The sequence below is a fragment of the Paroedura picta genome, chromosome 2 (genome assembly GCF_049243985.1).
Source record: "Paroedura picta isolate Pp20150507F chromosome 2, Ppicta_v3.0, whole genome shotgun sequence".
In the NCBI taxonomy this organism is placed as follows: domain Eukaryota; kingdom Metazoa; phylum Chordata; class Lepidosauria; order Squamata; family Gekkonidae; genus Paroedura; species Paroedura picta.
Genome location: NC_135370.1, coordinates 3033428 through 3057438, shown reverse-complemented (window position 1 = coordinate 3057438; position 24011 = coordinate 3033428). Strand labels below are relative to the sequence as shown.

At 43.4% G+C, this 24011-nt stretch overlaps 1 protein-coding gene across 3 annotated transcripts in view; it reads right to left on the bottom strand.

Annotated features, from left to right (window-relative positions):
- Positions 1 to 24011, bottom strand: part of PARD3B (par-3 family cell polarity regulator beta) — a 719005-nt gene that overhangs the window by 674277 nt on the left and 20717 nt on the right. Inside the window, exon 1 of one of the 3 annotated variants that reach the window (XM_077319231.1) lies at positions 198 to 299. The exons of the other annotated variants lie outside the window; for them this stretch is intronic. The gene's annotated coding sequence lies outside the window, so the exon portion shown is untranslated. Of the gene's footprint in view, positions 1 to 197; positions 300 to 24011 lie in introns of those variants that run through there. 3 annotated transcript variants of the gene reach the window in all.

The following is a 24011-nucleotide window of genomic DNA, read 5'->3' as shown; positions in this document are numbered from 1 at the left end:
ATGCATCCAAAACACTAACAAATACAAAAACATATCATCCCCAGAGATTCCCTCCGAAAACTACCATCTTAGATCAATTTATTTAACACTGTAAATGTTTGACGTTAGAATTATGCAATAGTCAGCCTACGCGGTTTCTGCCAGGCATGGCAGAAACGGTATCAGGTCTAAAGTCTAAACTTTAAGTCTAAACTTACTTATGGCACAAAAAAGCTTCCATTTTCCAATCACCATAGTGCGGCATTCCAGTTCTCACTGCACAATAAAATACCATTTCACAACTGCACCGTCTTCATACTTTCCGTAGAGAGTACTCCACCTATCTGATAACCATTGCAAACAAAACACAATGCTACTCTGACACTGTATAAACAAGTCACTGCACCCTTTTTGAAGAAATGTTAAACCCTGGCTACCTTTAAAGCAATAGAGGTTTACAGAAATAGTAAAACGTTCTTTGGTAAAAGCTAGCTGAACCTGGCTAACTGCTAACTTCACACATTACTTCCCTCATTCCTTAGACCACGACTAAATAAGTCTTCAACTAACTCGTAACATTTGTATTTGGGGTGCCTAACTACCAGAGGACAGTTTCTGCCCAGGTAACAGTGATCCTGAACAGATTAATCTTGGTTCCAGACAGAGAAACTAACCTAGGTTAGTTGAGGCTCCTGCATTCAAACACTGAGACTAACTGAAGTCAGCTGAGATTCAAATGAGCAGCCATGTTTATATTTGGTTGTGACACAGATGTAACAGAATTGATTTTTGCTATATATTCCCTGTCATGTAAGAAGGTCATAGTCTGACGAAGGGTGCTTGCACTCGAAAGCTCATGCCCTGAATATATCTTTGTTGGTCTTAAAGGTGGACTCTGATTTTATTGAAGTCAGCTGAATGGGAGGAGAGAAGGGAGTGGAACCCTAGAGAAATTCCATTGCCCTGACTCAGAGAGCTGCCTCTTCCTCTTCCTCTGAGGATATGAAAACAGAGGAATCAAGAGCACCAGTGGAAGGCCGCTCTGAGCAGCTGGATTTAGAGGCAGAACCAGCAAAAGAAGCCTCATGTGGGGATGAGGGCTGTTCTTTCTGGCGGGAGACAAAGGGAGAGAAATCCATTTATCTCACCTCCTGGTTCTCCTGAGCCAGCAGAGCATCGCAGACAAAAGGTAAAATTTACAGCTCAGGAAAGATGCCAGAGTGCCAGCCTGTTGGCACAGCAATGCTTGACCTTCACTCCTGACACTGGATAGGTGCAGGACCAAGGACTCAAAGAATGAAGAACACCTGTGTTTCAGTAGTCAAGGTAATCAAAGCAGTGAAGGGGGCTGAGCTATTTGTGGAGACAACTTTGGCATGTGGTTTCTGCCCAGAACTGCAAAGGAATGGGCGGTAAAGGTAAAGGTAAAGGTATCCCCTGTGCAAGCACCGAGTCATGTCTGACCCTTGGGGTGACGCCCTCTAGCGTTTTCATGGCAGACTCAATACGGGGTGGTTTGCCAGTGCCTTCCCCAGTCATTACCGTTTACCCCCCAGCAAGCTGGGTACTCATTTTTCCGACCTCAGAAGGATGGAAGGCTGAGTCAACCTTGAGCCGGCTGCTGGGATCGAACTCCCAACCTCATGGGCAGACAGCTCCAGACAGCATATCGCTGCCTTACCACTCTGCGCCATGGGCGGTATAGAAGTCTAAATAAATAAAATAAATAAAATGCAAAAGCATCAAGCACTGGCCTGAATGTGAAAGCTGATTTATTACCTCAACTGTGTTCGCAACCACCAGGCACAGTTGTGAACATGACATCCATTTTGGTTCTGGCATCTGGCTCGAGCTGCAGAGTTTACTGCCTTTAATTCCACAGGGCTCATGCCCAAATACACGCCCAAAGACTGGAGTCTTTATTTGTCCGGATAAAGAATTTAGCCGCTCATATCCACTGTTATCCTTTTATTTATTTTCTTCATTTATACTCTCCCTTTCTCCCTAATGGGAATCCAAAGCAGCTTACAAAATTGCCTTCATCTCCATTTAAAAAAAAAATCTTTCTAGCAATCCTGAGAAGGAGGCTAGACGGAAAGTGTTTCTGGTCCACCCATCTAATCATTGCACCACATAAGCTCACTGCTAATGCTGAGCAGTTTCCAATTAATACATTGCATGGCAAAGAGGACACTCACATCATTTACAATCACATGCCAGTTGAATTTACATCAGTCTGACAAAACACTTGTTACAAAATGGTAGCTCACATTCCCCATGAAAAGATGCATATGGGTGCTTAACAAATTAAAATTAACAAAATTACCATTTTCAAATTATTTTGGTATTAGCTATAATTACCTCACATAATTAAAGGGATCTAACTAAAAGGAAGAGCTTTTCACAACACGAGACAAGTATTGGCTGTTTGGGAAACAGTAAAAAGGATTTCATCTATTACTCAATACTATATGTACCAGAATATTTATCCTACTCTTTAACTATGGTTGCTTAAACAGTTTAAAACCTAGATGGGGGGAGGGGGGCTTTCAATTGTGGTTGATTAGGTTGTTTTTGTGTTTGCGGGTATGTTTCTGGGTGTGTCTTTTTAAAGCTTAACGTACACAACACACAGCTTTTTTCTTGGTGCCAGATTTGTAGTGGTTAGGAGTGCTGACTTCTAATCTGGCGAGCCAGGTTTGATTCCCCTATCCTTCACACACAGCTGGTTGGCCTTGGGCTCACCACAGCACTTATAGAGCTGTTCTGACCAAGCAGTAGGGCTCTCTCGGCCTCCCCTCCCTCACAGGGAAAGGAAAGGGAAGGGAAGGAGAATGCAAGCTCCTTTCAGACTCCTTCGAATAGAGAAAAACGACATAAGAACCAACTCTTCTTCTTCTTAAGTAATCTCAGAGCTCTCTCAGCTTCTCCTCCCTCACAGGATGTCTATTGTGGGGAGAGGAAAGGGTAGGCGACTAGAAGCCACTTTGATCCTCCTTCGGGTAGAGAAAAGCAGCATATAAAAACCGACCTTCTTCTTCAGTAATATCAGTGCTCTCTCAGCATCACCTCCCTCACAGGGTGTCTGTTGTGCGGAGAGGAAAGGGAAGGTGAATGTATGCCGCCATGAGACTCCTTAGGATAGAGAAAAGTGGCATATAAGAACAACTCTTCTTCTTCTACATCATTATTTTAAGCCATCGAGGCTTAAACATTTGAGAATTAATAATGGATAATTGTGATTGGAACGGAACAAAACCCCAAAGGAAAGCTCCCACTCATTAACACAGGATTAGATCCATAGGGGCTGAAGGCTGAAGATTTCACGCCTAAGTAGAATAAGGAGAACTAGCACCTTCAGATAGGTTTAATAAAAGGGCCAAATGTCCTTATTAACACTGATCAACGAGGATCTGTAGTGTGCTAGTCTGCGGCCTTTGGCAGGGTAATGTCCAGTTAGAGCAGCAGCTGGCCGGAGTTCTGACAGCTGCTGGCTGAGGTGGTCAGGGGGAAGCTGGGTTGTAGCCAAAGAGTTCCAAAGAAGCAGACAAGCAAAACCCAGGAAGCTTAGTCCAAAATTCCAGTCCAAAGTCAAGGGCTCCTGGAAGAGTTGCAAAGCAGGAGACAGGCGGGAATCAGGGGTGGCGGTTGTTTCCATGTTGGCTTGATCTCCCAGCTTTTCTTAATAGGTGCTTATGCTGGCTTAGTCATCATCCTGAGAAGACTCATCATCTTGCAGCAACCAGTGATGGGCTACAGCAATGCACTGCTTCTTTTAGTTATTAGCTCCCTTTGAAGATGCTTCCTGTGTGAGTTACAGATGGTCCCAGGTAGAGCTGCCAAATAGTTTGAAGAGCTTCTGCATGCACTCCTAGCTCCAGGTCCTGAGCAGCCTGCTCTTCAGTTAGGCTTGAGCTGGGCTGACAAGGGCAGGCTGTCAGGCTGTGGTGTTTCTGCTTGAGAGTCCTGAGTAGCCTGCTCTTCCAACTCCTTCTGTTGGGGCTCTGCCTGTCTGAGAGTTCAGTCTCTGCTGCTCTGAGGGTGGCTCATTACATGCAGCACACACAAGCTGAACCTCTGAGCAATCTTCAGCAGCACACGCTGTACTTTTTGTCCTCCATGATTTTGTCCTCCAAGAGCCAGTTTGGTACAGTGGTTAAGAGCAGCAGCTTCTAATCTGATGAGCCGGGTTTGAATCCCCATTCCTCCACATGCAGTCAGCTGGGTGTCCTTGGCCTAGCCACAGTCCTGTTAAGAGCAGTTTTGACCGAGCAATAATATCAGGGCTCCCTCAGCTCCACCTACCTCACAGGATGTTTGTTGTAGGGAGAGGAAGGGAAGGAGATTGTAAGTCACTTTGAGACTCCTTCTGATAGAGAAAACTGGGATATAAAAATCAACTCTTCTTTTGTCCTTCAAACTTGAGATCTTGACATGAAAGAGAACTTGGGAATTTTTAGAATTACTGGAGAGGATGGAGTAGTTTTAACTATATTTAATTAAAGGTTCCTTAATATACTCAACCTTCAGAAGTGCCTAAATTACCAAATATTCTTTATTTCATGTAAGAGCCCACAAAACCAAGAAACATTAACTAAGACTGCCATTGTCTACTTCTACTGTATATGTTAAGAGATAAATGTTAATCTGACATTTGGAGAATATATAAAAATTGTTTTACTGCTTTGGCTTCCACATAAATTTAGTATACATTTCAGCTAACAGGTTCAATTCTGAACTTTCAGGCAAAAACACATTTTAACTTCACAAATAAGCCATAAATTTTAATCATCTTTATAATTTACAACATGATTGCAAAATGTAAACAAAAGAATTTATAGGATTTGAGAAAGAAGAGAAACAGTTCAGAAGTTAACGTTACTCTATTAGTAGCAACAAAAATACCAAGAGCAAGGAACCCTCCAGTTATTAATGAATGATTCCACAAGATGTTTGAAATAATTTGGATTATGCCTAAACTTATATATTATGGACAAATCTGAAAAGCAAAGGAAAGCAAATTAAGTTTATTCAGCAATGCTCTGTGTTTGACTGATTTTAGAACAATATTGAAATTCAGATATTTTAGCCTTCTTGTATCTAGACAATTTCCCCTTTTGTAAAAATAAAATAGTAAAATAAAACAAAGCAGGAAAGAGTATTGAAGATGAAGAATTACAGCTGTTACAAACTGAAACCTAATGTCAAATACAATGCAAATAAATACACTGAAGGAAAATTTTACAGCTGACATTTCTTTTAAAAATTCATTTTAGTACTGTGGTTTATTAATTACTACCATTATCATCATCTACTACCACTGACACAGTCCAATGAATCTTCACCTTGATATGCTAGCATGGGAAAAAACAGAATTAAACATGATGAGAGCAGAATGAGTTTCTAAAATGGTTGGGCGCTTCGACGTCCAAAGCAGCCGTTTGCGCCTGAAGCAGCCAATGCCGCGCCGCAGGGGTGCGCCCGCTGGTGCCTGTGCCTCCCCTGGCCCCCGCATCGCTACGCTGGCTACTTCGGACACAAACAGCCGCTTCAGACGCTGAAGCGCCCAACCCTAAGTATTTCTACACATCAACTGATGTCTCACATAGGAAGTCCTTTTTTTAAAAAACAAAGTACATAAGTGAGGGAACAGAAACCTATGGCTACATTATATTGCTTTAATGATTTTATCTTAACAAACAGTGAGCTAGGAGAGAGAAATCCGCAACAAGATAAAGCAGCAAAAGACCATAATATTGCTCTCCTGTCCTTCTGTGCTCTGCTCAATGCCTAACACACAACCCAAACATTTAGTTGGGCTTACATGCCCCCTTCCCAACATATACACCAAAGCCTTGACATTTAGCACTGACTCATGGCCTCCAATGCTCTTTTGTACTCTTATGGCCATGGAAGGAGGGGCCCAAGCATATGTTTCACTCAGTCAGGGACCATATACACATCTGAGGTGCTACACTGAAGATGAGAACCACATTTAACTACTGGAATTGGGCCCCACGTTCCTAGAGTAAGGAATTCTTCTTAAATGACTCATGCTTGTGTTAGACTGCTGCATTTCAGAGGAGGTCTGAAGCCTCCAGGATGGTCCTCTGGTGTTTTCAGCAAATGCAAAGATACAGTGGTGATGCTGAGGAAGCGCAGGTCTTACAGGTGTCCAAGAACAGGGGTAGTCAACCTGTGGTCCTCCAGATGTCCATGGACTACAATTCCCATGAGCTCCTGCCAGTGTTTGCTGGCCGGGGTTTCATGGGAATTGTAGTCCATAGACATCTGGAGGACCACAGGTTGACTACCCCTGTCCCAGAATTCAGATACAGAATTATTGCTTCTATCCCTACCCATTCTTCTTTAAATAGGGTTCTGATTCAGTCAAGTGCTGGACAACTCAGATGTCCATAGTATGCTCAGCTGATGGGGTAATGACACCAACGAGACTTAGACCTGGGTAGCTTTCAGACCACTATATCCCTTAGGAGGTTCAACTGGGGTCTGCATGAGACAGGTCATTCTCAGTGAAGTCAGAAGGTGCCAATCATACACTGCCTCCTTTTATAATGAGTTCTGAGACTGCATATAGAATAGGATTAAGATTCATTAAATCCCATAATGCACTTCCCTAACTTAATAAAGATAATTTCATTGAAGCAAGATAAAAAGTTATTAATTATTTTACCCAGCAATATTACTTTCTTCCATGACCAGTCAAGAAAAAGCAGAGGAAATTTGTTAAAGAAAGCAACGCTAAGCTAAAAAATTCCTTTGGGCCAACATGAATTTTTTTAAAGAAGGAAAGTGGCAGGGTGAACAAATAGTGCATACGCTTGTAGGAGAGAGAGGGATGATTCCACAAGGAAAGGCAGAAGGTATTAATTACAAGAAAAATAAATAGTGAAGATAAGTTAGCTGGGATGGTGCAGTGCCTAGGTGCAACTCCAACCACCTAGACTGTCACATATGCATTCAAAGACTAAAATAGATAAGAAAAGGTTACTTTGTTACTTGAAGATTCTCCTCACTGGAGAACTAAATCTGCTTTTTGGAAGTACAAAGTTGATAAAGGTTACCGGGGAAAATACACCTACTATAGAGATGAAGCAAAGACACCAAGACTGTTATAGCATTTTCTTACATCTCAATATGTGGATACTATAAACGATTTCTTTAACATAACTACAGCATATGAAGTGTGTTATATCTAATTCTGAACTTAATGGGGCCAAGAACAGAAAGGTTTCTACAAAGTTAGGAGGCTGCAGGAAAATCCGGTCATTTGACAAATACAAAGAGTTAAAAATTCACCGGGGGGGGGGGGGGAGTGCTAGCTAACTCATGAGAGCACTGCCAGCATTGTATGGGATTGCCTAAAAACTCACACAATTTTATAAACAGTAGTAATAAATAAGCAGAGGAGAAACCAGAGACATGGAGGTTAGGGGGAGTGGTAGCAACATAGGGCGGGGAGAAGGACAAGACAAAAGGACGGTGGGATGAGCAAGAGGAAATCGGACTCCCCCCCCCCCGTCTTTGGGTTCCCCATCCCAACTCAGTTTACTGGAACCATCGAGCCCCGTGCTGGGCAATTTGCCTTACAGGATCCCACGAAGACAACTTTCTTTCCCAACCCCTGTAATGACGGGATTACAAACTCAGGCACTCAAGTTTTAAAAAGGTAAAACTCTGTTCCTTTTATTAAAATATTCTCGCGAGCCAGTTTGTGTTTTGCATTCTGTGGAACTACAGAAATGCAGAAGCTTCCTCAAAGGTCTGATAAAATAGAAGAGAAATAATGGGAAGCTGGAATGGGGGGTTAAACTAGGGTTCATTTCATTTTAGTCTTGTGAACTCCCCACTGATTGAAAGTTACTGGAGTCTGGCGTAAGTTTACCCTGTTTATTATTTTTCTAAACCTTAAAATAGGATGGATCCCATCATCCAAAGACCTTTCCTTCAATGGAAGACCAACTTAAATTGGGGGGTAGGCTTCAGACTCTGAAGGTTAGATTCATCCCACTATAACCCAAAAAAGATGACAGCAAAATAAGACAACATGACAAGAAGATCCAAACTGTTTGTGAAAAGAAACCACCATGTGTAACACTCTTTCAAGTTTTTGAATGACCGCTGGAAAAACACTTGTTAATTTTTTATCAAGAGGATCCTAAACTAATGAAGTCATTCAGTTAACACACATCTTCTGAATACCTTAAACTTTTAATTGTGGGGATGGGAATCTCCTAGAGTATGCCATACCTTAGAATGTACCTTAAAATATATGCTATGCTATCTATAATTTCAATCAAGATATTATACTAAAAAAGAGAGAAATATGAAAAAATTACCTGGATTAATTCACCTCTGCACTTCTCAAATGAACAGTGAGTAGCAATGTTAATGTGCATGCACGATTAATATCAGGGCGGCAACCCCCTGTTTAACATCAAGCCATTCCATGAGTTGTCTATTATCACATCCTTTATGCAAAGAAGAACACTTGAGATATTGCAATGCAAATATTTTCGTAATCATATATTAAAACTCATCACTGTAATAAAACCTAATGCTATGTGGAAACCTTGGTTGATTATTCAGGTAAAGCTAAGCTAAAGCTCGCAATGACTACTATTCAAGAAGAAAACCTCCACCAATTTCTCCAAGCACTAAATTTCAAACACGACAAGATGCAAAAAAAAGGGATAGGGAGATACAGACTTACAAACTTCAGTTTTCGCTGCATGAACCACCATACTTGACTAGGAGAAATATGAAAGTCAAAACATATGGATATGTTCAGTGAGGTCACACATAGCACAGCATTCACATCTAGCAATCTACCAGAGACTTGGTAACACATCTGTTTTTGTGGCATGCCAGGAAAGACAAAACTGCAGGGTCATCAAAATACTGAGCTACACCCAACCTACTGGACCACTAATCTGTTCCACTTAATATTTCTGGTAAGGGCTTGGAGGAGGAGCATGTCTCATGGCTTAAGTGCCTAACACCCACTCAGGACGGCTGTCCCACCCCTGAGTGCCTCCTCCTCCAAGACAGTTTACGCACTGGGAACTTCACTGCCCCAGCTCCCATGCAGGAGCACAAATTGGGGGTAGATGAGGTGCACCTGGCCAAATGCTCCCCCATGTGGGTGCCGGAAGAGGTGGAGCAACCAGCCATGACTAAAACTCTAGCCTGCAGCCCGACCTGAAACCTCCAGTGAGTAAATGGTCCAACTGGCTTATCTGTCTGTCCAGCAGCCAGCCAATCACCATCCATCCCCCATCCCTAATCATCCCCTCCGAGGTTCAGAGGCTGCAGGTCCCTGCTGCGTGAGACTACTCCTGCCGGTGAGTTCCCATCCCGAGGGCCCCCAGTCTGCAGCCTTTCCAGGTCCTGGGGGGAGGAAGAAGCCATCTGCAGAATTTTTCCACCACCACCACCCCAATCTAGTGCCTGTTGTATTCCTGAATGCAACACGCTTTTCCCCTAGTTCTTACATAAATGATGAAGGTTATGAAAGCCTGGTGCTGGTAAATGATTTTCCAATAAGGAATTACTATTCATACTTTTTGTTGGCAAATACAAGAAGCTAAGCCAAACACTTCAATGGCAACATTGACAATGACAACAGATAGGTGGATAGGGAATTGGTTAGAGAACCATACTCAAAGAGTTGTTGTCAATGGTGTTTCATCAGACTGGAGGGAGGTGAGTAGACGGATACCTCACGGCTCGGGGCTCGGTCCGGTACTTTTTAACATATTTATTAATGATCTTGATGAGGGGGTGGAGGGACTATTCATCAAATTTGCAGATGACACCAAATTGGGAGGAGATCAGGGCCCTGATGGAACTAGAACAATTCCGCAGGGCCTGCAGAAAGGAGCTCTTCCATCAGTATTTAGTTGAGGTCGACCAAAAACTAGCAACTACTGGGCCCCCAAACCTCCGTCCCATAAATCCAAATGCCTGAACTGACCAACCATGGGACTGTTAGACTGTTATTCTATTAGAACGTTATTCTCTGTTTGCTGCTGTTATTATTATCCATTTGACATAACTACTGAGTTTGCTGTATTGTTCTTGTTCCCTGAGCCTCAGGGGAGGGTAGTATATAAATGTAATAAATAAATAATAAATAACAAATTGATAAAGCCTGTAGTAGAAAACAAAATAAGAAATAGGCTTAGCTTTTGAATAATGGCTTAGAGGTCGAACAGAGCATTTCCACAGATGTAAGGATTTCTACCCATAAAACTCGATCTCCCACTGCAACCCAAAAAGGCTTCCAAAATGCTGCCTCTCCAGAAGCTTGGGGGGATCTGGGACTGCAGCCGAGGGGAGAGGAGACACAGGACTGCTTCACCAACAGCTATCCTTCCATCCACAGAAATCACTGACTCCAAGGAAACAACTGCAGTAGATGTTTTCAGATCAGAAAACAAACATCTCTTCTATACTAACCTAGGAAGTGGTTTAATTACTTCAAAGGTGATACTCCCTAGTGAACGATGAAGTAAAACTATAAACACTGGTCTAGATTTTAGCAGAAGTGCAATAATGCATTTAAGACAGATCTATAGAAGCTATAGCCACTTGATAGGAACAAATTTCTGTTAGGAAATGTGTACAATATTATTTAATGCCAGCAGTCTTCCCTAGGAATTTTTTTTAAGTCATGAACTACAAACCAGACGAACAATCAAGGTATTATTCAAAGCAGGAAACAGGAGAATGAGCAGGTAATAAGGATGATGCCTTATGACAATGATTAGGAGCCGTGGGATAATACTTACTTACTTAAGCAATAAAGATGAAGATGTACAGTCTGACAATCTCACGAGGATATTTTCAAGAATCAAGAGACACTCAGGTGATATGATCACATGAGTTAGCAAGAAAGACAGTGAGTGATCCAACAGCACCAAGATTTTATTCTGTACGTCAGAATTTAACTGAATTCTCACACATCTTAAATGTGTCTACATTCAGCTAAGCATTATAAACCATACTTTCTACTTACAAACTGGTCTATTACATACTCCAATAACATTACCAAGCTCTGTTTCTTCATCACATTCTCCAACACAACTCTTTGGCAGGCTCACAACACTCATGCACACAATAGAATTGTACATATTTATTAGTATCAACAGAGAAAGAGTCCCTTCTTGGACAGCTACAATGATGAGATTTTATTGGTATTGTCTCTGTCAAGAAGTAGAAGGAGTGGGACACAGATTTAAAATGCTTAACAAACATTTAACCATCAAGGCCATATGTATTTCAAGGACTGTCTGCTTGTCCGTATCCCTCAAAGAGTGACACACTCCATCCATTCAAACAGATTGGTGATCCCTGGCCCCAAGGGAGTCAGCCTGGCTTCAACAAGAACCAAGGCCTTTTCGATGATGGCCCCAAGCTGTTGGAATGAGCTCCCCAACGAGATCAAGGCCCTAATGGAACTTAATTCCATAGGGCCTGCAAAGCGGAGCTTTTCTACCAGGCTTTCAGCTGAACACTAGCAATGGGGAAACCTCCCTGAAATCATCTATGTCAGCCAACTCTATCCAAGCTCATGGTCTCCTCCTCTCCAAGTTACTGGAGTTACTGTTTCAGAGTTTCAAAATAACGCTTTTGATGCTGATATCATGACAGTGATTGGATCTATTTTTACACTGTTAGAAAATAGTTTGATGTATGTTTCCAAGTTTACTGGTTGTATGTACAGCGCCCTGAGACTTCACAGTGAGGGGTGGTATATACTGAATGAATGAATGAATGAATGAATGAATGAATGAATGAATGAATGAATGAATGAATGAATGAATGAATGAATGAATGAATGAATGAATGAATGAATGAATGAATGAATGAATGAATGAATGAAATGCATGCACACATAGAAACATTTTACACTAGCAATTTCAACTTTACTAATGCCACGTAGAAGAAAAATAAACTAATGGAAACATCTATACCCTAGTACTCAGAAATTTGCTTAAGCCAAGGAAAAGACTGTTTTCTTAAGTAAACAGTTAAGGACCTTCCAGAAAGCTGTTGTAAAATAAGGGTGTCACATTTAAATGAGATGAAGTGCAGATTTCTCCGCTCAGGAGACAGCTAAGGGGTCATGTAATTATTTACTTAACAAGGCAATTCTACATGAAATCTATTAGCACACATCAACTCCCTTTCAATTTACACAGCCCAATTTGGAATAGGTGAAGCAATTTACTGCAGACCTGGGAAGTTGTTCACTACACTTAAAAACAATTTAAAAAGAAAAGACCTAAGGATGTTTGCATGCCTTGTTCCAACCCAAGAGTCCAAGGATAGAAGGATAGTTTCTTCCTCCCAAAAGAGTCAGCTATCAAAGCAGATGCATGAGCACATCACTACAGGCACATGTTAGCCACAAAGGTGTGACCGAAACTTACACAATGAAGTGTGATAGTGCATCACAGGCAACCCTATAAAACAGGGGTAGTAGTCAAACTGCGGCCCTCCAGATGGTGAACGCTGGCAGGGGCTCATGGGAAGTGTAGTCCATGGACATCTGGAGGGCCGCAGTTTGACTACCCCTGCTATAAACCTTATGCTCCTCATGAGGCCTTGGAACCACACTCCTGAGAAAGCCAGGAGGGGATTGTTGAAGCCACTCCATGAAAGACTGTTCATTATGAGGTAAACTACACAAGCTAGCCAGATTGACTTTCAGCCTCACGCAACCTCTTAATGCAAAGACTGCAAAATGTTTTCTGTGTTCTCTCCCAAAAAAGGGATTTTTAAAGTTTCATTAGCTTAAAGTGTACAGCTTCTTGTGACGCAAAGTGGTAAGTGGCAGAAATGCTGTCTGAAGCTGTCTGTCCATGAGGCTGGGAGTTCAATCCCAGCAGCCGGCTCAAGGTTGACTCAGCCTTCCATCCTTCCGAGGTCGGTAAAATGAGTACCCAGCTTGCTGGGGGGTAAACGGTAATGACTGGGGAAGGTACTGGCAAGGCCACCCCATATTGAATCTGCCAAGAAAACGCTGGAGGGCGTCACTCCAAGGGTCAGACATGACTCGGTGCTTGCACAGGAGATACCTTTACCTTTTTAATGTATATATATATATGGGGAAGGGAATGACAAACCACCCTGTATTGAGTCTGCCATGAAAACACTGGAGGGCGTCACCCCATGGGTCAGACATGACTCGGTGCTTGCACAGGGGATACCTTTTTGCTTAAAGAGTAATTAGGCAATGATGGAATTTGTTAATGCTTATGATATTAACTGATTCATTGCCTCTTGAGCAAATAACTTGGTATACTTAGAAATCAGCATTGTTTTACCAGCCTGACCATGACTCACGACCCCATCCTGAGGAATTTTCCTTTTTTAGTCACTTTTTAAAAAAAGTAACATCCAGTCTGATTAAGAGTTCTGGTAAACGTGGAAGCTTGTGCACATGTCATTTGGTTAGTTTTCATTAAAAGCTTGTGTGGATTATGGTTTCTTTTTTCATCATTTCAACCTGATTTCAACCTTCTTGAATTATCTTCAGTGCCCAGCTGGGTAGAGGCATATCACTATTACTACTGCTCGTTCCTGCATAAGTCACAGAAGTGCCAGATATATAAAACATATTTTTGAAATGTTGCCATGTAGGTACCCCTGGGTACATCAGAAAGCTCACCCCCCAGCCCAAGCTGACTCCATCTTGGCACCCAGCAGTCTCACACTATTCCTGTCCACACCATGACCCGCTTCCACCTCTCTGCAAGACCCCTAAGCCCTGCTGTGCCACTTTATACATGGGCCCCCACACTACAATTGTTCAGGCTTGTCTGAAGTAACCAGTGTCACTCTGAACAACAGCAGATGGGTTATCTGCACTGTGTTACATTCTGATCTGTAATTGTGCAACAGCAAATCCCACACACTTCAACGTACAATTTAAATGGAGCCTACTAAGATCAGAGCAGGTGTAATCTAAATCTAAATCTCTTATAAGCCTTTGCTCGCCTCAGGTCTCAATTTTATAGTCACTAAAAAGGAAGAGAGAAGCCTGGCAGCATCTCTGGATGAAGAGAAAATATCTAACATTCTGCAGTCTTAACAGAAGTGAAGAACTCCCGGTCAAAAAGAGATATCTATTTTGAGGTTTTCAGCTGAGTTTGCTTGTGCCCTTGTGAAAGGTTCTTTTTTTTCTTGGTCCAGAAGATTAGTGTTTTTCAAAGTATGTTTCTAACCATCTAAGTGATGGCCATGTGCAACAGAAATAATCTGCTTTGCAATTTTACAGCTGAATGCTACTGTGATAATATCTTTTGCAAGCAACTTATGACTCCTGCAGCCTAAACTCTGCCAGGATTCCAACCTCTTCTCCCTTACAGCCAACTTTCAAAAATCTCTGGTTATCCATTACTTCTCCCCCATAAACACACCCTTACTTTCACCATCAAAAGTAAAAACCGGCCAGTATTTCATTGCCAGTGGTTGCCCGTTGAATTCCGGATCAGGCTAAAGATTCTGGTAATCAAATTTAAGGCCATACACGATCAGGGCCCAGTGTACCTGAGGGACCGCCTCCCTGCCTATGCCCCTCAAAGAGCTTTACACCCCACCTCAACCACTCCTGGCCCCCATCTGGTGGAATGAGCTCCCAGAGGAGATCAGGGCCCTGGCCAAGCTAAAGCAGGCCTGCAGGGCCTGCAAAAGGGAGCCCTTCTGCCAGTCATTTGGTTGAGACTGAGAGAAACCAGCAACGCCCACAGGGCCCCTGCTCCCTCCTACCCAAAGATCCACCCATGCGTTCTGCTCCGAACCCGTTTGTAACCTCCGTTACAATTTAATGTTAATCTTATTGATATTGTGAAAAGCTGAGTTGCATGTACTGTTTTCTCTGTTTTTATGGATCCAGTCTACTATATTCATATTTTGGAAGAAATGACAGAAAATAAATTGTTATGATCTCATAGGAACAATACCTGTACAAACAGTCTGGATCCTAAGGAAGACAACTTCTTCTGAGATGACAACTTATTCAACGTACAGAAAGCTGCTCCGAAAACCTGCTAGGATAAATACAAAAACCTTCCTCTTAAACTCAAATACTTTGACTTCCCACAACACATACCTTTTGCCAGTTTATATGTTGACTCCTTCAATTGAGTATCTTTTTAACCAGTGGTTTCAAATCTATAACTACTCTGTTCTAGCATAACAATGTATAATTTTGTTTTTTCCCCATTAAAACAGAATATCAAGAGGGCAGAAAAGACAGAAGACATTGTGAAGACCCATTAACTGAAACTCCACCTCAGTGTAACTATTTTTACAAAATGGGCCCTCGAAGGCGAGCAGCTGCGGAGGGGCGGGGCAAGTGGGGAGTGAAAGGCCCCTCCTGGAGGCCGCAGTCCTCGGGCGGCACAGGTTCGGCAGCGAAGTAGCGCCGCCGCGGATGGGAGGACGAGGGTGGTAGCCAGCGGAAGGGGGCTTTCCCTCCCTGCAGGGACTGCGAGGGGCTGTCGCTACGGCGGAAGCTGGGCTGGGTGTGAAGGGCGGGCAGCGGAAGGGAAGCCGGACTGGGCGAGGAAGGCGGGCAGCGGGAGGAGGCTTTCCCTCTCTGTGGGGGCCGTGAGGGGCTCTCGCCACAGGGGAGAGGTGGGTGAGGCATTTGCGTGGGAAGCTGGGCGAGGAGCTGGCCGGAGGGGGCTTTCCCTCCCCGCTGGGACTGTGTGGGGCCGACTTTGGCGGGGCAAGCAGGGAGGGAAACCCCCTGTCGCCAGCCGCACTCCTTGGGCACGGCAGATTGGTGTGGGAAGGGCTGTTGCCGCGTCTCTGACACAGCAAGTGCCTGTAACAGGGCAAGCGGCCCCGGGAAGGTCGCCACCAGCTGGCACTGACCTGCGGAGGCGGCGGCCTGTTGAAGTGTCGGGGAACAGGGCGAGTGAGTGAAGCACCCTCCTCAGCGGCCCGGAACCTTCTGGCCAGGAGGGTGGGCGAGCGGCTTTGCGCGCGGCTCCTGGAGGCGGCCGTTCCAGGGGCCGGCCCAATCCAGAAGCGCCCAGCTTTGGTGGGCGCGTCCGGATTGGCCCACCGGCGTGGAAGAGCTGGACGGATCGGTTGTTCCGCTGTCCAGGGCAGGGCCCAGACACCACCTGGACAGGCCTGCCCAGATAGCCCTTTCAAAAAAATATATAGGAACTTATGGTAAGGATGGCACATGTAGTATAGTAGAAGATTGAAAGATTATCTGGTTGCTAGACAAGGGATGCTTTGCCATTGCCTGCCTTCGCATCATGACCCCTAGTGTACCTTGAAGGAGATCCACTCAAATCCTTGGAGGTCTCCCACCCAAACACCAGTTAGGATTAGGGATGTACGCTTTGGCTCGGCTCGGCCATGGCGCTGGTCACCTATGGGCCCCCTCGGGCTTTGGTGATCACCGAGGCAGACGAGCTGAGCCGAAGCGTACATCCCTAGTTAGGGCTGGCCCTGCTTAGCTTCTCAGATTTGACAGATCAAGCTTGCTTCCCCACATATATATTCTTTTCCACTTAAGGTTAAGGTTTTTCTGCAAATCTGAACAATTTCTCTACATCTCCAAAAAAAAATCTCTTTTCTCTCAGCATGGGCCTAATCGTTGGATTTAGATATCTTCAGATCTGTTCATACTTGAGAAATAGATATATAGATAGTCAAGGAACTGAAAAGCTCTTGGCTTTTATCCTGGAAGCCCAGGAATACACCAGTTAGCAATTCTTTTGAAGAATAAGTTAAAGAACACAGCACATAAGAACAACCATACCAGACAAAATTTTTAAATGTGAAGCTCTTAGATATATACAACACCCAAATCTCTACAGAAGATTTGGAGAGAAAGAGACATGACTTGGCTCATGAGAAGACATCAAGATGGCATTAAAAAGGAATATCATCCATAGCTTCATGGAATAGTTGATTTTTTTGGCTATTATTCCAACTCTTTATTTATTGAGATTTTATCAGCATATTTTGGATGCTTTAGAATGCTTTGGGCTGATCCTGCATTGAGCACGGGGTTGGATAAGATGGCCTGCATGGCCCATTCCAACTCAATGATTCTGCGATTCATATTGAAAAATCAGGGTTTTTCAACCGCAGTAAGCTCAGTCCACCACGAAAGCACCTCATTATCACAGCACTGAGATGGTAACTGCAGCTGCGCACTTCCACATGCCAATGCCAGCTTCGGTTCAATCTCTCCACCTGACATGTCCCGTGGTCCCTAAAGATCAACTGGAACCAGTATTTATGACTTTCTGGTGACCAGCTGAACTTTCTTCAAATATTAAAGATGTCTCCAAAGCACAGAGGGTTAGTGTACGCCACATTTTGGCACTCATCAAATGCATGGAAAATGCATCCATATGCACAGATCTATTTGAATATTAGAAGAGACCAAAAGTCATCCTCCAAAGTGCTGCTGCCAGTGGGACAAGAAACACACAGAATGCTGATAAGCATGTTTGATTACAAAAATGTAAAAAATAATTTCTTAATATTTTTGGCCTGTAAACAGAATTGTTATGAACACAGAAGCATAATTTCAATTATCAGACACTATCTAAAGTAAGGTTAGCAGTAAGGCATGCTTAACAGGAAGAAGTACTGTCTGTTAAAAAAATATTAAGGGTGACATGCGCATGACTTCAAAACCTTTCTGAAAGGTTGCTTTGTTGGACAGATCAATTCATATGATTACATAACTCACAAAGAAGTTAGATTACTGTAGTAAGAATTTTTCTAATAAAACGAAGAATGTGTTCCAGATCTACAGCTTATGTTCTGAATGTGAATGCATTAACTTTGAAAGAAGAGTCCATAAATCACAGGCTTATCGTAAGCACTTTGAGTCCCAGGGCACGGAGGCACAGGGCAGTTCATGCAAACTGATCACATATAGTGGTTCCCATGTGTAGAAGCAGCATGGATTTGCAATGGCATGCAAAAAAGAAATTAAAAACAACATTTAGCTGGGTTTGTAGTGACATGCCAAGCATTCTTCGTTACATTCATGGCAGTCACCTCAAATGATCAATTCACCAGGAGCTGAGAACCATTCTCCACTCCAACTGAACAGACGACCTGGCCAGCTTTACACAACTCTGCACCATGTTTATCTTAATAGAATTTACTGCCATATGTTTGTGACACTAGTTCTATAACTTGATAAGATTACAAATATTTCACGTTTGCAGGCAAAAAATATTTTTATGCATCTCATGTCCTCTATGCAGGCCAGATTACAAGTTACCTCACTGGGGGAAACTGTGTGTTCTAACTCAAGAGCTTTCCTTGTTCGCATTCCACTGTGCAAGCCAAGGCAACTACTAATCAATGGAAGCTGCTATCTACAAGGTGCTTTAGAAATGAAAACTTGTCAAAGCAATTAAGCTACAATGCCATTACACGACTGGGCAAACAAAGCTTTCACCCCAAAATGCATTAATTTGTTTTCAACATTTTATAATCAATGCATGTAATTGCATTGTTAGGATGCTAGCTGCCCATTGCAAGAATATTTCCTTTTTGTGTGTGCACCTCAGTTATCATTACGCTTTAAAGATAAACAGTGCAGCACTGGGCGACAATTTAATTGGCTCATGAACCTTTTGCTTTAGGATGCTTTGGGTTTTGGGCTGATCCTGCGTTGAGCAGGGGGTTGGACTAGATGGCCTGTATGGCCCTTCCAACTCTATGATTCTATGATTTTTAATATAAACTGTTCCAGAACCCTCCTGTAGTGTTCAGAGATTATATGAGTTACACTGCCTTCCTTGCCGTCCTTTCTTTCACTGCGACCAAACGCTCTCACCTTAGGATTCTTAGTTGAAGCCAAAGAATAGGGTGGCTTAGGTGTCTATGGTAGATTAACAGAACGGTCATTGTGTGGGGGTGGCTCTGAGGATAAAGAGATCTTCTGAAATAAATGGCTGTTTTTCTTAAACAGTATAACTATTTCTAAATGGTTAATAAGCCCCTGGCCCTAAAGAAGTTCACCTGGCCTCGACCAGGGCCAGAACCTTCTCTTTCCTGGCCACCACCTGGTGGAACGAGCTAACAGAGGAGATCAGGGCCCTGACAGAACTAAAACAGTTCCACAGGGCCTGGAAAAGGGAGCTCTTCCACCAGGCATTTGGTTGAGGCCAGGCACAACCAAGCAACATCTACAGGGCACCTACCCCCCATCCCACCCCTCCAGAAACCCACTAAGATCCCTGGTCCTGTTTGATTTACTATTGTTTATGCTATACTATTACTGATTTTATCAGTTAATAATATGAATGTTATAGTTATATGTATGGTTCTATGTATAGTTTCAGCTTTGTGTAAACTGCCCTGAGCCATCTCGAAGGGTGGTATATAAAAATGAATGAACGAACGAACGAACGAATGAACGAACGAACGAATGAAGTGGCTTAGGACAGTAATTTTCACAAAGTCTAGCTTCCTAACTTGCCAACAACACTAGTAATTTCCATGCAGATTTATTTTCTTCATTTCTCCGTTATGGTAATAACCTGCACACTTTTCTCATTCTACAGCGCCTCACTCAAGCTTCTTCCTCCACATACAGCAATTACTCCTCTCAGCAATTACTCTAACATAAGGCCTCTCTAGGAACAAAACATTCATCTCCACCCCTCCAAGATAGAAGCTTCTAATTAGGGATGGCATCCGAAGCGGCTGTTTGGCATCCGAAGCGGCTGTTCGCGCTCAGACCAGCCAACACCACGCCACGGGGTGGAGGGGAGGCGCGGGTGCCGGCACCCATGCCTCCCCCCCCGCGGCATGGTGCTGGCTACTTCGGATGCCGAAGCACCCAACCCTACTTCCAATCATAACACTTGACTTGCCCATCTAGCACACCCACTTTCTTACTCAACAGGCCTACATTTTAGATCACAGCAATATACATTTTAAACTCCACATTAAAATTAAAAAATAGAAATGGCAAAACACTACATAAGTGCTTCACTAAACAGGTTTTGCTACATTATCAAAGCAGGACCCTTTGAAGATGTAAGCCGTCAGTCAATCTAAACCCAGTACGAAAAAGGAAAATTACCACCCGGAAAATAATGGGTAGGGGGAAACAAAAACACAGTCACTCCAGCATTGACTTTTGAATGTTAGCTAAATATAAAAGTGACTCAGTCAGTCAGCCATGTGGAAACAAGAGCCCAGTCTATCATATTACTGGTTCTCAAAATCTTTAAAAAGGAAAACTCAACGGTGGCCTAAGACTCTAATTAGTAAAATGCTAATTTCAAAACCATGTGTATGATAAAGGACCAAAATGGTAAGGACCTAACAGAAGCAGATGAGATTTTTAAAAGTTGGCAAAATTATACAGAAGAACTATACAAGAGTGAGCTTAACATCACTGATAACCACGAGGGGGTAGTCACTGACTTGGAGCCAGACATCCTGGAATGTGAAGTCAAATGGGCCTTAGGAAGTCTAAGCAACAATAAAGCTAGTGGAGATGACAGCATTCCAGTTGAACTGTTCAAAATTTTAAAAGATGATGCAGTAAAAGTGCTACACTCAATATGCCAGCAAATTTGGAAAACTCAACAGTGGCCACAGGATTGGGAAAGGTCAATTTACATTCCAATCCCAAGAAAGGGCAATGCCAAAGAATGTCCAAACTACTGCACCATTGCACTCATTTCTCATGCTAGCAAATTTATGCTCAAAATCCTACAAGCTAGGCTCCAGCAATACGTGGACCAAGAACTTCCAGAAATACAGGCAGGATTTCGAAGAGGCAGAGGAACTAGAGATAAAATTGCCAACATACGCTGGATCATGGAGAAAGCTAGGGAGTTCCAGAAGAACATTTACTTCTGCTTCATTGATTATGCTGAAGTCTTTGATTCTGTGGAGCACAACAAATTGTGGCAAGTTCTTAAAGAGATGGGAATACCAGAGCATCTTACCTGTCTCTTGAGAAACCTATATGCAGGTCAAGAAGCAACAGTGAGAACTGAACATGGAATCACTGATTGGTTCAAAATTGAGAAAGGAGTTCGGCAAGGCTGTATACTGTCGCCTTGCCTATTTAACTTGTATGCGGAGCACATCATGAGAAAGGCGGGGTTAGATGAGTCACAAATTGGGATCAAGATCGCAGGAAGAAATATCAACAACCTCAGATATGCAGATGATACCACTCTAATGGCAGAAAGTGAAGAGGAACTAAAGAGCCTGTTGATACGGGTGAAGGAAGAGAGTGCAAAAGTTGGTTTGAAACTCAACATCAAGAAAACGAAGATCATGGCATCCGGCCCTCTCAGTTCCTGGCAAATAGATGGGGAAGAAATGGAAGTAGTGACTGATTTTATTTTCCTGGGCTCCAATATCACTGCAGATGGGGACTGCAGCAAAGAAATTAAAAGATGCTTGCTCCTGGGGAAGAAAGCTATGGCAAATCTCGACAGCATCCTACAAAATAGAGACATCACCCTGCGAACAAAAGTGCATCTAGGCTATGGTCTTCCCGGTTGCAATTTATGGCTGTGAAAGCTGGACCATAAGGAAGGCCGAGCATCAAAGAATTGAGGCTTTTGAACTCTGGTGCTGGAGAAGACTCTTGTGAGTCCCTTGGACTGCAAGGCGAACGAACCGGTCAGTCCTAGAGGAGATCAACCCTGCCTGCTCCTTAGAAGGCCAGATCCTGAAGATGAAACTCAAATACTTTGGCCACCTCATGAGAAGGAAGGATTCCCTGGAGAAGAGCCTAATGCTGGGAGCGATTTAGGGCAAAAGAAGAAGGGGACGACAGAGAATGAGGTGGCTGGATGGAATCTCTGAAGCAGTCGGTGCAAACTTAAATGGACTTCGAGGAATGGTAGAGGACAGGAAGGCCCGGAGAATCATTGTCCATGGGGCCGCGATGGGTCGGACAGGACTTCACACCTAACAACAACAAATTTCAAAACCATAACCATTAAAAATGTTATTTCACCTTACAAAAAAGAGGACAATACACCAATTAATTTATCCTGTGTGATATAAACATCACATACACATAACTGAATATGTTTTTTACCAAAGTATGCCTCAGGCAGAAAATGAATGTAAAAATGTAAGTTTAACATTCCATAAGGTATTAGCTTTTCAAAAAGCCATGAGGAATGATTTGGCAAGCTATCCCAGATGGCAGATAGGAGGTTTGTATACCAATTCAGATGCAGCTCCCAAATCCCATGTTTCAAAGCTCCCTTGTCTCCCTCACTCCTGGATATCCTGATTCTTTGCCCTATTTCCTGGCTCATGACAAACCGGTCTATCATGATAAATGAAACAAGCAAATCATGGTTGGTGCAAACTACAGAATGTCTTCAATCTGTCATCTAAACCAGAATAAGAACATATAGTTTATATCAGGCTTTCTCGACCAGAACTTCATGGAACACTGGACCATACGGCTGCATTCAGACATCATGAAAGGCTGCAGTCAAGCTCCACTTAACTCTTTTCCCCTCCTCCTATACACAACTTGGATTATTTATTTTATTTATTTACTTTCTTAGATTTCTATACCGCCCCTCCCCATACAGCTCAGGGCAGTTTACATACAACATTGTGCGATAATACATGGAACTACCTAAGCATATAGTCAGAAATAACATCAGCAGTGGTTTAAATTAACATGATTCTGATCATTATTAATATAGCAGGAACGACAACTTAGATTAAAAAAAAAACCCAGAGGTCAGACTGGTGTAAGCCATGGAGGAGGTGTCGAAGGGGGGGGGGACACCTGTAGATGTCATTGTATTGGTCAATCACAGGGGAATGCCTGGTGGAGGAGCTCCTTTTTGCAGGCCCTGTGGAACTGTGAGAGTTCCGTCAGGGCCCTGATCTCTTCAGGGAGCTCTTTCCACCAGGTGGGGGCCAGGACAGAAAAAGCTCTGGCCCTTGTTGAGGTGGCAGAGTGCATTGCTCTTTTAGGGGTATAGGCAGAGCGATGGTCTCTGGGCCCAGACTGTGCATGGCCTTGAAGTTAAGAACCAAAACTTTAAGCCTGATCCAGAATTTGATTGTGAGCCAGCTGAGTTGTTGATGGATAGGCAGATACGGGATCTCCACAGTGTACTGGTAAGTATCCTGGCCGCAGCAGCCTTAACTAATTGCAGTTTCTGGGTCAAGAATAAGGGTAGGCCTGCGTAGAGCGAGTTGTAGAACTCCAGTCTAGAAGTGACTGTCGCATGAATAACTGTGGCTAGGTGTTCTGGTGCCTAGTAGGACGCTAGTAGCTTGGCTTGGAGTAGGCGGTAGAAGGCCTGCCACACTACTCTCATGACCTGTGCCTCCATGAGAAGAGAGGCATCAAGGATCACACCCAGATTTCTGATGGGAGTGGGTTACTGCTAGACACACTACATCCATGTTGGATAAGAGTGCTTCCTCACTTTCTCCCTTCCTACCCAGCCACAGGATCTCCATCTTTGAAGGGCTGAGCTTCAGATGACTCTGCTTGAGCCATTTCGTCACTGTTTCCAGGCATCTGGCTAGTTTTTCTGGGGGGGAATCAGGAGGAAGAGCTGGGTATCATCTGCCTATTGATGGCAATCCAGCCCAAGCTTCCGCACCAGCTGAGCAAGAGGATGCATGAAAATGTTAATGTTAAATGATAAATAAATGATAATTGTTAAATAAAATAGGAGAGAGGACTGCTCCTTGTCGGACTCCACATGTAAGCTGATGAAAGTTGGATATTCTTTCTCCTATTTCAACCCTCTGTCTGAGATCCCAGAGGAAGGAGATCAGCCCGTATCCCGGCATCGGTGAGGCAGTGAACTAGGAGCTCGTGATCTACGATTTGAAACACTGCTGACATATCTAATAATATAAGCAGCACTGATCTGCTTTGGTCTAGCTGGCAGTGGAGGTCATCCATCAGGGCGATGAGCACCATTTCCACCCCATGGCCAGGCTGGAAACCCGACTGAAATGGGTCAAGGGCTGAA